This window comes from Aulonocara stuartgranti (genome assembly GCF_965226115.1).
Source record: "Aulonocara stuartgranti genome assembly, chromosome: 11".
Classification (NCBI taxonomy): Eukaryota; Metazoa; Chordata; class Actinopteri; order Cichliformes; family Cichlidae; genus Aulonocara; species Aulonocara stuartgranti.
The window spans coordinates 30124508-30137581 of record NC_138947.1 but is presented as its reverse complement, the minus strand read 5'-3'; the positions used below and the strand labels follow the sequence as shown (position 1 = coordinate 30137581).

General features: G+C 44.1%; 1 protein-coding gene and 1 long non-coding RNA gene across 6 annotated transcripts in view; one reads left to right on the top strand and one right to left on the bottom strand.

Moving 5' to 3' along the window:
* LOC309717018 (PC3-like endoprotease variant B) overlaps window positions 1–13074 on the top strand; it is a 232501-nt gene that overhangs the window by 91098 nt on the left and 128329 nt on the right. The window lies entirely within an intron of this gene.
* Window positions 9259–12147, bottom strand: LOC309717026. Its single transcript, XR_014279610.1, has 2 exons — window positions 9601–12147; window positions 9259–9306 (listed from the first exon to the last, which is right to left on the bottom strand). It is a non-coding gene; the product is annotated as an uncharacterized lncRNA (long non-coding RNA).

The window sequence follows — 13074 nt, the reverse complement described above, 5'->3', positions numbered from 1 at the left end:
TGTTAGCACATGATTCTCCTTATGCTGCTGAGAATATAGCCCAGAAGAAGCGGATAGTATAGCTTTTATTTTGGAAAGAGACATTTCTCTGTAATAAACTCTCTTTTCCAAAGATGAGTGATTCCTCAATCAGATACAGGGCTTGCAATATCGCTAGCCCGACGTCCCGGAGCTAGCGATCTTTCCAGTCGGGCTACAAAAATCTCTCTGCCCTGCCCGTCGGGCTATTGTAGGAAAAATATATGTCAATGCTTTTGCATTCTTTCAGAAATGTAGCTGGGTAATTATGTCATTGGCATCGGTGAGCCACTGTCAATAGCCTATGTGACATATTGAAATCGCGTTTGAATTTGCACTTGTTTTTTTGCTTTCACTTTGCAATGACAGCACTGATCTGTGAGTGATGATAATTTGCGCACCAATTCCTCTGACATCGTCTTATTAATCGTTAGCTTACTATGCAAACATGACAAGTGAAATCTCCCGCAGCAAGCTTAAACATGTGAGAGGTTGATCGCGCAGAGAATCGCTGAGCTTATGTGAGTCCGTGTGTAAAAGTAGCAGTATATATATTTTAGTTCTGCTGAGCCAAATAAGACAGGTCGGGGTGAAGAAGTGACAGCCAAAGAAAAGCTTACCACAAAACGGAGAAGTTATGACAAATGAGACTATAAGGCAAAAAGAAAGTGCAGCTTTATGGTTTCATGGACAAAAGAATTTCTGTGGCTGCAATATGACGAGCTAAATAACCAGGGCTGCACATAAGTGGTCCGCAGGTGCGCATTCGCTGTCAAAATAAAAAACGCGCACAAGGGTTAGGGTTAAATTTAAAAACTGTACTTTTGAGTTAAAATATATATTTATAATTTTAATAAATGACAAATTAAAAAGGCATGAACATTTTTTGTATCGAAAAAATATCGAACCGTGACACCAAAGTATCGAACCGAACCGAACCGTGAATTTTGTGTATCGTTGCACCCCTAATATATATGTATGTATGTATGTATATATATATGTATGTGTATATGTATGTATATGTGTGTGTGTGTGTGTGTGTGTGTATGTATATATATATGAGCACAAGATCCATAGAGGCTGGGGTCTATCACACCAGGCAAGACCCCAGGTGCAGGCTGTGTAAAGATGCCCCAGAGACAATCCAGCACATAACAGCAGGGTGCAAGATGCTAGCAGGCAAGGCATACATGGAACGCCATAACCAAGTGGCCGGCATAGTGTACAGGAACATCTGTGCCGAGTATAACCTGGAAGTCCCGAGGTCAAAATGGGAGATGCCCCCAAGGGTGGTGGAGAATGACCGAGCTAAGATCCTGTGGGACTTCCAGATACAGACGGACAAAATGGTGGTGGCTAACCAACCGGACATAGTGGTGGTAGACAAACAGAAGAAGATGGCCGTAGTGATCGATGTAGCGGTTCCGAATGACAGCAATATCAGGAAGAAGGAACACGAGAAGCTGGAGAAATACCAAGGGCTCAGAGAAGAGCTCGAGAGGATGTGGAGGGTGAAGGTAACGGTGGTCCCCGTGGTAATCGGAGCACTAGGTGCGGTGACTCCCAAGCTAGGCGAGTGGCTCCAGCAGATCCCGGGAACAACATCGGAGATCTCTGTCCAGAAGAGCGCAGTCCTGGGAACAGCTAAGATACTGCGCAGGACCCTCAAGCTCCCAGGCCTCTGGTAGAGGACCCGAGCTTGAAGGATAAACCGCCCGCAGGGGCGTGCTGGGTGGTTTTTTTTTTATATATATATATATATATATATATATATATATATATATATGTATGTGTATATGTATGTATGTGTGTGTGTGTGTGTGTATATGAATGTGTGTGTGTGTGTATATGAATCAATAAGAAGCTTTGAGCTTTGTGTAATCTCCTTGATGCTTTTTAGAGTAACTCAAGTAACTAAATGAAACTGCTCCCCTGTAGGATTGTTATGATATTAGAATTTAAACCTTGATATTGATACCCCGGAAAATACTCAGTACTTGATCCCATTTAAAAAAAGAAGAAGTAATAGATATCAATATAGATGTAATAGATATCAATAAAGATAAAGATAAGAATGATCTGTGCAAATGTATTTGCTGCTCTTCTGGTGACTTGGCACCATGTTTTAATTGCTGATCAAATAGATTTGTGTAGGTGGACTGTCTATTTCTGTCTAGTTGCTGGAAGACTTGCCTCAGCTTTGTTCCAGCTCTTTAAGTAAAAATAATACTTTTTGGATACAAAAAAGATGCTTTAAGGCGCTTCACTAAGATTGTTGTGCTGCTGTTTGCGTGTTCAGCTGCTAGTGGCTGACTGTCTTCCTGTCTTTACTGTGTGAAGTTGTGCATCTACTGAAGAAGGCAAAAATGGCACTGTGTGTATCAATACTGTTGCAAATGAATATCGAATCTGATCTAATCTCAGTAGCACAAAAAATCAGTTACAGTATCAGTTACAGTTACTGGTTACATCCCTACTGCCCAGATATGTTTGTTGACAATTCAAATAGTTTTCCCTACTGCCCTTCACAGCAACTTATGTTAAGCCATGTTATACTAACTAGGGAAATATTATTCTTCTGCCCTCAGCTGAATGTCTCTATCCAGCTTATGCAGTGAGCTAAACATAAAATGGCTTCAGTAAACACTCAGGAGACCGCGTGCCATTCTTCGGAGCTTTACTGATCCTTATTTTCCTTTTTTGTAAAACTGTAATAACAGAAACAGAATACAGTGTATTCACTCTCCATACAAATACACAAAGATTACATTAGATATTGTTGACTTATGTAAACAGTCACTACACAATCAAGAGATACAGAGATGGTAAGAGATACAGCTAACACCACATGCTGGTATGCTTCATGTTAGCAGGCTAAACAAAGGGCTAACAGCTAGCTTGTGCTAGTAATGTAACAAACTCGCTAAACACACAAGAAGCTCATTACTTTGCTGAACAAGGTACTAATAAGTGGGAACAATAAACCGTTTTGCCACACTTACAGATTATGCATTTTCAAGGGCGTCAGATGCAGGAATTTACAGAGACACAGCCAAATGGACCTTCCCTGTCGAGCGCTGGGAGAAAACCACTGCTTGCGCTCTAACATGGTGCTACCCTGTCAACCCACTAGATGGCAGGCTTTGCCCAGACAAAATCAGGAATAAACATATTTTCTGACATGTTGCAACAGTTAATTACAGAACGAATGATTATGACCCGCCATATAACAAACTTATAAAAAACATGCCTTAGAAATAACAGGAGGGACAGAATACTCCCCGCCTGACGTCTGCAGGACGTCACACCAACTAAAGCTGAATCCCACTATTACAAAGGATATTAAGAGTCTTTCAGACTTAGCTCTTAGGTACCAACAAGACGACTTCACTGATGGGTCTCAGGTACACTCTACATTCGCCACTGCGGATGATCTTGACTTCAATCTTCCTTACTCTGCCATCTTGACTGGGGAAGGTCTTTGTGACTAGCCCTAGTGGCCAGTCAATCCTGTTTTCTTGTCCCTCTTTGAGCAGGACCACATCTCCAATTTGTAGATTGGGCTTTGATGCCCTCCACTTGCGACGACCCTGTAGTCCGCTGAGGTACTCTCTCCTCCATCGTCCCCAGAAGATGTTGGCTAGGTACTGTACACGTCTCCATTGCGCTCTAAACAGGTCCTGATCGTGGAACTGACCTGGTGGTACTGGGGGCGCACCAACCTTTTGTGTGAGTAGCATGGCAGGAGTGAGAATCTCAGGATGCTCTGAGTCAGCAGAAACTGTGGTAAGTGGCCTTGAGTTGACTATTGCAGTGACCTCCGACATGAATGTCACTAACACCTCATGTGTGAGCTTTGCATTTCCGTGCTGCAGCAGCATTACGTCAAGGATCCGCCGACTGACGCCAATCATGCGCTCCCAAGATCCAGCCATGTGCGATGCATGTGGAGGGTTAAATTGCCACTCACAGCTTCTGTCTCCAAGATACTTGTTGATTTTGTCGTTATGACAACCCTTCTTGTCGATTTGGAGTTCTCTGCAAGCACTCACAAAGTTTGTGCCGCAGTCGGATCTGAGTAGTTTAACAGCACCTCGCATGGCAACGAAACGGCGCAGAGCATTAATGAAAGATGAAGTGTCCATTGCTTCTATCACTTCGATATGTATGGCACGAGTGCTCATACACGTAAAGATCACTGCCCATCTCTTGGCCTCTGCTTGACCTCCTCGTGTCTTTCTGACTGTAACAGGCCACGGACCAAAAACATCTAGGCCCACACACGTGAAAGGAGGGTCTGTACACATTCTGTCTTCTGGTAGATCTGACATGATCTGCTCTTGTTGCTTGCCCCTTAATCTGCGGCATATGACACAGTTGAAGATGACACTACTGACGGCTCTTTTCCCACCCACAATCCAAAAACCTGCAGCTCTGATTGCACCTTCGGTGAAGTGTCTGCCCTGATGACATACTTGTGCGTGAAAGTGTCTGATTATGAGCTGGGTTATGTGGTGTTTACTGGGAATGAGCATGGGGTGTGTCTCATCTGTTGACAGTTGAGCTCTTGCGAGCCGGCCACCGACCCTAAGGACTGCATCAGCGTCTATGTAAGGACTCAGCTTGCTAAGTGGACTTTGTGTGCGAATGGACTCACTCTGCTCCATGCGCTTGATGTCATCCACATACACCTCTTTTTGAACTGCACGAATGATAGTAACCTTGGCCTGCTGGAGCTGTTCTTCTGTAGCATAGTTGTTGCACTTGTGCCATCCACGACATGTGCTCTCTGTTTCACCTTTAAATGACTCGGCAATGTGCAGCAGTCTGGCAATAGTTTTTAGCAGACGACTCCAATTTGAGAATCTCTCGAACCTTGTGGTCCCGAGCTCTTTTTTTGACAGAAAGGTGGCACAGGATACGATATCTGGGCGCAGCTCAGTGTCGTTTTCAGGGCAAACAAGGTCAAAAGGTTCTTTCTGTATTTGTCGTTGGCCTGAATCTGTAAGGAAGGCAGGTCCGCTAAGCCATGTAGAGTGAGACAGATGCTCAGCGGGCAGTGCTCGTGTGGCATGGTCAGCTGGGTTTAGCTGTGTGGGTACGTAATGCCATTGGTGGGTCTGGGTAGAACGCCTAATGCGCTCCACACGGTTATGCACATACACATAAAAGCGTCTTTTTTCATTGAAAATATATCCAAGGACCACCTTCGAGTCGGTGTAGAAGTTCACCTCATCGATAGTAGTGTGAAGCTCCTGCTGGACCATTTCCGCCACTTCTACAGCCAGCACAGCAGCACAAAGTTCCAGTCTTGGAATTGTGATGTCTGGTTTTGGAGCCAGCCTGGCCTTTCCAAGAAGAAACCCAACTTCACTGAGCCCATTGCCTGCTGTGAGTTTCAGGTAAGCGACGGCTCCAACAGCTTTTGTGGATGCATCACAAAAAACATGCATTTCTTTTCTCTGAGATTCAGATAGTGAGATGGATGTATACATGCGGGAGATCTTGAGCTGTTGTAAGTGCTTTAGGGAATCTTTCCATTGCTGCCACTTGTCCTGTTTCTCCCTCGGCAGCGGTGCATCCCATTCGCTAATGTCCATAGAGATCTCTCTCAGAATGGAGCGGCCTTCGATGCTGACTGGCACAGCGAAGCCGAGTGGGTCATACAAACTGTTGATGACTGACAATACACCACGTTTGGTGAAAGGCCTGTCATTGATTTCAACTTGAAATGACAATTGGTCTGTCGACAGGTCCCAGCCTAACCCAAGGCTGCGTTGCATGAGTGGGGCGTGTTGTCCACGTTGGAGTTCCTGCGGGCCTGTGGCTAGATCTTCACTTGGGAAGGCACTGACGACTACAGGGCTGTTGGATGAGATCTTGTGAAGGCGGATGTTAGACTGAGCCAGCATCCTTTGTGTTCTGTGAAGGACGTCAATCGCCTGGGTCTCAGAGGGAAATGACTTTAGCCCATCATCTACATAAAAATGGCGCTCAATAAATTCCCTTACATCACTGCCATATTCTTTCTCTCCTTCCACAGCAGTCTTCTTGAGTCCATAGATGGCAACTGAGGGGGACGGGCAATTCCCAAAAACATGGACTGTCATGTGAAACTCGTCCACTTCTCCATCGAGGTCGTGATCGCGGAACCACAGGAAACGCAGATAATCACGATGGTCCTCTCTGACCGTGAAGTTGTGAAACATCTGCTCCACGTCAGCCATCACAGCATGTGGGTCACCTCGGAATCTGAGAAGCACGCCCACAAGGCTGTTATTGAGATCTGGGCCTTTACACAGTACTTGATTCAGAGACACATTTTCGAACTGGGCGCTTGAATCAAAGACTATTCTGATTTTTGCTGGCTTTTGGGGGTGGTAAACACCAAAGTGTGGGAGATACCAGCATTCTTGGTGGGGTTTGAGAGGGGGTGCCCTTTCTGCATGACCTTTGTCGAAGATCCTTTTCATAAACTCCACATAATGATCTTTCATCTCCGTCTTTCTCTTTAATGTCTTCCGTAGGGACATGAGGCAGTTGAGAGCCTGCTCTCTGTTGTTGGGTAAGCGACGTCGGGGATGACGAAAGGGCAGGGGGGCGACCCAGTTATTTGCATCATCTTTAGCAAACTCTTTGTGCATAATGTTCAGAAACGTCTTATCTTCTGCAGAGAGTGCCATTTTGTCATCATCAGTAGTTTGTTGAAAGATGTGTTTGCCCAGTTCATCTTTGACCTGTGTGCTCTCAAAAAGGGGGCATTCTTCTGTGATCTTCACTTTTGTGTAGATTCTGTTGCCACAGGGAGAGAGAAAACTGGGGCGGCCATTATCCAGTATGTTAGTCTTGTAGGAGTTCAATGTGGGTCTGTGAGCTCCCGAGAGGCAAACATCCCCAACAATTACCCATCCAAGATCAAGCTTTTGGGCATAAGGTGCTTCATTGGGCCCATTTGCCTGGCGTCGAACCTTGTGAGCCTGAATTACATCACGGCCTAAGAGGAGGAGAATATCTGCCTCTGGATCAAGAGGGGGTATTTGTGCAGCTATGTGAGCTAGGTGATGATGAGCAGCTGCAGCTTCTGGGGTGGGTATCTCACTCCTGTTGTCAGGAATCTGATTACACTCTGTCAGTGTTGGTAGTGGTATGGACACTTTTCCGTCCACACCCTCAATGACAAAGCCGTGAGCTCTACGGCCTGTTTTGTTCGTTGTGCCAGAGCATGTTTTCATTGTGTATGGAAAGGCTTCACCATGTACATTAAACATGTCAAAAAAGGGAGAACGAGCCAGTGACACATTACTTTGGTCGTCTAAAATTGCGTACATTTTCGTTTTCATTTGAGGGGCTGTGCTGTGATATACTTTCACCATGCAAATTTTAGAACAAGACCGTCCTTGTTGTCCCTGTCCACATACCTCAGTGCAGTTAGATGTAGTCACTGTGGAGCTCGGGATGTCTGGCTCCCCGCCGTGTGCCTCTGGTGTAGAATCAAAGCTCCCACTTCTCCAAGGGGGTGGCCCGGCATGCATGGCGGAGATGTGGGTATCGCTTTTGCACTCCAGACAACGAATATCAGCTTTACAGTCTTTGGCCCTGTGTTCTGTTGATGAGAGACACTTGTAACAGATCGAAAGCCCTTTGAGCAGACTTTTCCGCTCATCCAGTGTTTTCATCCTAAACCCTCTACATTTTGCAAGTGAATGGGGCTTCATGTGTACTGGACACCGTTTGTCGGGATCAAGAGAGTGAGTGTTAGATTTGTTGCTGGGTGTGCCAACCTGTGTTTTGTTTGCTGTTAGCGGGGCTCTAAAATGTGATTGTCTCACCAGCGGCCTTTCTATCCTCATGTGCCCAGTGCTGTAATTTTGTAGGATAAAGCTGGGGTCAGTTTTCATTTCAGCATTGCTATTTACGAACTGGACAAAGTAGGAGAAAGGCGGATAGTGCACTCTGTGTTCTTTCTTATACTTGGACCCCTGTTTGATCCATGACTCTTGCAGGGTATGTGGGAGTTTTTCCACAATTGGGTTTATGCCTCTTGGAGTGTCAAGAAAGCTGAGGCCTGGCAGATATCCTTCGTTTTTTGCTGCTTCAAGTTCCAGGAGGAGATCTGCAAGTTCCTGTAGAAGGTGATTGTCTCTCGGAGTAACTCTGGGAAAGCTCTCTAGGCGTTTGAACAGAGAAGCTTCAATAACTTCTGATGAGCCATAAATCCTGTCTAGCCTTTGCCATAAACGCTGAAGACCTGTTTCTGGATTGTTAACATGGACAGCCCTGATTCTCAGAGCATGCTGGAGAGACTCCCCACTAAGCCACTTAGTGAGCAGATCGAGTTCTTCACTGCACTTTAGGTTTAAATCTTCAGTGGCATTGTGAAACGTAGATCTCCATGCTAGATAAGTCTCTGGCTTGTTATCAAACACTGTCAGTCCTGCTGTCAGTAGGTCACGACGCGAGAGGAGGGCAGCGAGGTCTGATACATCTGCTTGTCGTTGTGGTTTGGCTGCTCCAACATAGTTGGACCAATGGGGAGGTGGAAGTTTGGGCTGCCAAACAGGTGGAGAACTGGGGGGGTACCCACGCGCAGCTGCTGCTGATATGTCCGGCCCTGTAGTGTGGGTGTTGTCTAAGTCACATTTTTGCTCTCTACTGTGTTTTGACTCACCTTCCATATTAGTGTTATTGTGGAAGTGGGTATCTACATACTCTTGAGTGCGGCTGACAGCCGCAGCTATTGTGGCAGGAATGTCTGCTGGCTTCACAGACTCTGCTTGGTCCAGAACTGCAGCCTCTAGGACCCTTGCAGCTGCAAGTGCTGCTTCTGCTTCTCCCTCCTGCTTCAGAGCATTTAGCGCTGCCTCCATCCGGGCCTTTTCGACCTCCATGTCTATTTGGCGTTTGGCATATTCTGCTCTTGCTCGAGCAGCTTCGGCTTCAGCTCGTGCTCGTGCTGCAGCAAGGCTTGCTGCTGAGCTGTTTGACCGGCGTGAAGCTGCTGAGCTGTTTGACCGGCGTGAAGCTGCTGATCTGCATTCCGACCTGACTTCCAGCTGTGAAAGCTGCGAGGTGTCCCCGTGGTTGGACATGATTGCTGTCGCTGGAGTGTCTCAGGATCCTGGCAGTGCACTTGATGCGTGGACAATCTTTTTACTCTTCTGCCCTCAGCTGAATGTCTCTATCCAGCTTATGCAGTGAGCTAAACATAAAATGGCTTCAGTAAACACTCAGGAGACCGCGTGCCATTCTTCGGAGCTTTACTGATCCTTATTTTCCTTTTTTGTAAAACTGTAATAACAGAAACAGAATACAGTGTATTCACTCTCCATACAAATACACAAAGATTACATTAAATATTGTTGACTTATGTAAACAGTCACTACACAATCAAGAGATACAGAGATGGTAAGAGATACAGCTAACACCACATGCTGGTATGCTTCATGTTAGCAGGCTAAACAAAGGGCTAACAGCTAGCTTGTGCTAGTAATGTAACAAACTCGCTAAACACACAAGAAGCTCATTACTTTGCTGAACAAGGTACTAATAAGTGGGAACAATAAACCGTTTTGCCACACTTACAGATTATGCATTTTCAAGGGCGTCAGATGCAGGAATTTACAGAGACACAGCCAAATGGACCTTCCCTGTCGAGCGCTGGGAGAAAACCACTGCTTGCGCTCTAACATGGTGCTACCCTGTCAACCCACTAGATGGCAGGCTTTGCCCAGACAAGATCAGGAATAAACATATTTTCTGACATGTTGCAACAGTTAATTACAGAACGAATGATTATGACCCGCCATATAACAAACTTATAAAAACATGCCTTAGAAATAACAGGAGGGACAGAATAATTATTATCTTAAATATATGACAAACGTGAATCATTCTTCCTGCTGCTTTGCAATGTTAAATCTTAACCGCGAGTACTGATGATTTTATTTGCTTGAAAATGTACTTGACTGTTGGAAAATTCAGCAGTGACAGGAGACATCTTTCACGTTTCTGATCACATACTTACAACTTTGTAAAACCTGTCAAATCCATAAAAGGTGGAATTATAATAAAATGACACAATCGGATTAATGTAGCATAATCTGCCTGTTTCACACAATCTCCAAAAGAAAAAAGGGAAATGTGTATAGCACATGTCTTTCACTACATAAATGACAGCATCGAAAAACACAAATAAATCAAGCAGATGCATTTTTTAAGAGAAACTTTGCTTGGTAAACAATTAGCACTTAACCCCATCAGTCGCTCGCACAGTATGTTTTGTGGAGCTGGGATTAGGGAGTGAGATTTTTCATCAAGTATGCCTATATTCTTTAACTATTATAAGCGATGTGTGGAGTATAGTAAATGCTTGGCAATTCATTGTAATGTAATTAAGTAACTCTTTCTTGGGGGGTCCTGCTGTTTAAACAAATAATTATTAACAGCATAGTGACACAAGGACAGTTAAGTGTGGAGAATATACCTTCATATGAGAGATTATTAATGCTGACAAATACTGTGTGTGATCATCTGCCTTATACCTCGTAGGAAGGTTCAGCTACAGGATTATGTGTTATAAACCTGTGGTTGTCAAAGAAGGGTATGAGTCACATTAATGTGACACATGCATTTGATCTGCCACATTAGGCCTGTTGTTTGCTAGTCAGCTAACTAGTGAGCATAGAGAAATATTTGAGTTAGTTAATGATGATGGTTATCATCAGTTGTAAGGTGAAACTGAGAGGATGCCTTGGAAATCCTTCTCACTTCTAATGGCTGCATAGAGGGTGAATACATTATAAATAATTTTTTAATAGTTTTTTTTTTTACTCTTTTTACTCTTTACTCTGCTAAATAATAGGGCTGAACGATATATCGCATTTGCGATAATATCGCGACATGATCAAGTGCAATTTTCTAACCGCAAAGGCTGCGATTATACTCTGGACATGTCCAAATTCATGGGCTGCATCCTCCTGAGGCCGCATTTGTAGACCGATTACGTCACAGCGATGCGCCGAAGGCTGTCCAAATTACTACCATATCCCAGAATTCATAGCGCGGCCCAGCCAAACTCCAGTTTCCAGCAATGGCGGCCGCTACTAAGTTTTAAAATTACTCATACTAATCTTTCTGGGTCACAAAATAAACTTTTAACATATTTTCAGGCGAGAAAGTAGTTGTGTAAACATCAAATATCTGCTCGGTTTATCAAGATATCCCATATTTGCAAAAGTGCTTCGACGTTTTCAGAGGCGTCTGCTACCCACCAGCTCGACAGCTAGCCGGGAGCTCGAGGGTTACTGATGCGGCCGAGAACGGCACAACTCCCGGCACATCATTTTCAGATCACCGCGGAGTTTCGCTGCTCGGGTTAAACGTAATATATAAGTCACTTAGACAACCTAAAAATGTTATTGTTGGGCTTTTTTCAGTGTTTTGTTTGTTCGTGAGTAAATCGGTTTGGCTGAGATTAAAGTTATTAGATTAGATAAAATAAAACTTTATTAATCCCCCGGGTGGGTTCCTCCTTGGTTTTCACACAGCTGACTAAACGTCAAACAGAAAACTTATTAAACAGAAGTATGAGACAGTCGAGAATTTACACCAGTGTCTGGTTATATTTTAGATAGCAAGAAGCAGACGGCCGAGTTTATTAAACTCCACCGAGACAGCGGTGACGCTAATCAGAACTAGACCGTCCAATTTCACGCCTTTAAATTTTAAAGGCGTGTTTGTGTGTGTGTTTATACAATTGCTATTATGTTTGCACTTTATGTGTAATGTTACTGACTGCAGAGATCAGTAAGATGTGTGTATTTTTTATTTATTAGTTTTATTTATTTAATATTATTTTTTAATTGAATGACTGTCTAGTAGTTCACAGATGTCGAAAAACTGAGTGTGGTAAAGCCACTGATTTTTTTTATGTATATTTCTGCAATCTGCACATTGTACTGACTTTCATTTTAATGTTTACACCAGGGTTCCTTGTCAGCACTTTATGCTCAGATGTTTGTAAGCTAAAAATAAACTATTGTGTATGTTCAAATATACTGTTGTGATTGAAGAAGTTAAATAAAAATGTCAGTCATCAATTCATGCATCACCTCATGTTATCATAACAGAGGTCTGTCTTCCAGGAAAGAACAGTTTAAAATTAATGTAATATAGTATTGGCCATACTATATGATGTATTGCTTGTCTTTGTTTAATAATACAGAAGACAAAGACCTTAAAAAATAATCGCATATCGCATCGCAATCGCAATATTGGGGCAAAAAATCGCAATTAGATTATTTTTCATAATCGTTCAGCCCTACTAAATAATACGATCTAACATTATGCCTTTCAGAATTATGCTGGCATGTCTTGCTGTTGAAGCTGTTGCATGTGAAGTTCTGTCGTGTAATTCTCGCAGCCCCTTCTGGAGACACAAGTAGCTTTAAACAACTTTTCATTTCCTTTCGTTCTTGCTATCAGCCGTCTCTGTGGCAACGGAAACTTGAAGGTGAAAACACAATCATACTCGGCAGTCTAACAAGCTTTTACCCGGCCCCATAGCCCTGGCACAGAGTGGTTTTTTTCAAACATACTGCACACGTCAGCTACAGTGGGGCTGACCGTGGTGGTCCGTTATTCATTTAATGATTACTTAAATTCTGCATGGAGCACCATTACCATCTTATTGAGAAAAACATGCAGGCTTGTCGTAGATATACGTCGTACATATGATTTTTAGGGAGCAGCCTAGTCTGTTCCTACTACACCTGCAAAGTCTTACTCCCCCCTCCCATCTCTTGTGCACTGGCGCAGCACCCCCTGACCACCTCCCTGCTGAGCGCCGAGCTTCACGAAACAGCCAGATCTCTGTTCCATAGGTCACATCAGATGGCTGGCACACTTGAGCCCTGTTGACAGTTTGTTGTTTACAGTATGTGGAGTCAGCGTGGGGCAGCCTCTGCCGATCAGGGTCCCGGTGGGGGGTGGATACACCGGTGTATGTTGCATGCGGGTTTTGGGGCGTGGGGAAAGGAGGGGGGATTGCAGGGAGCA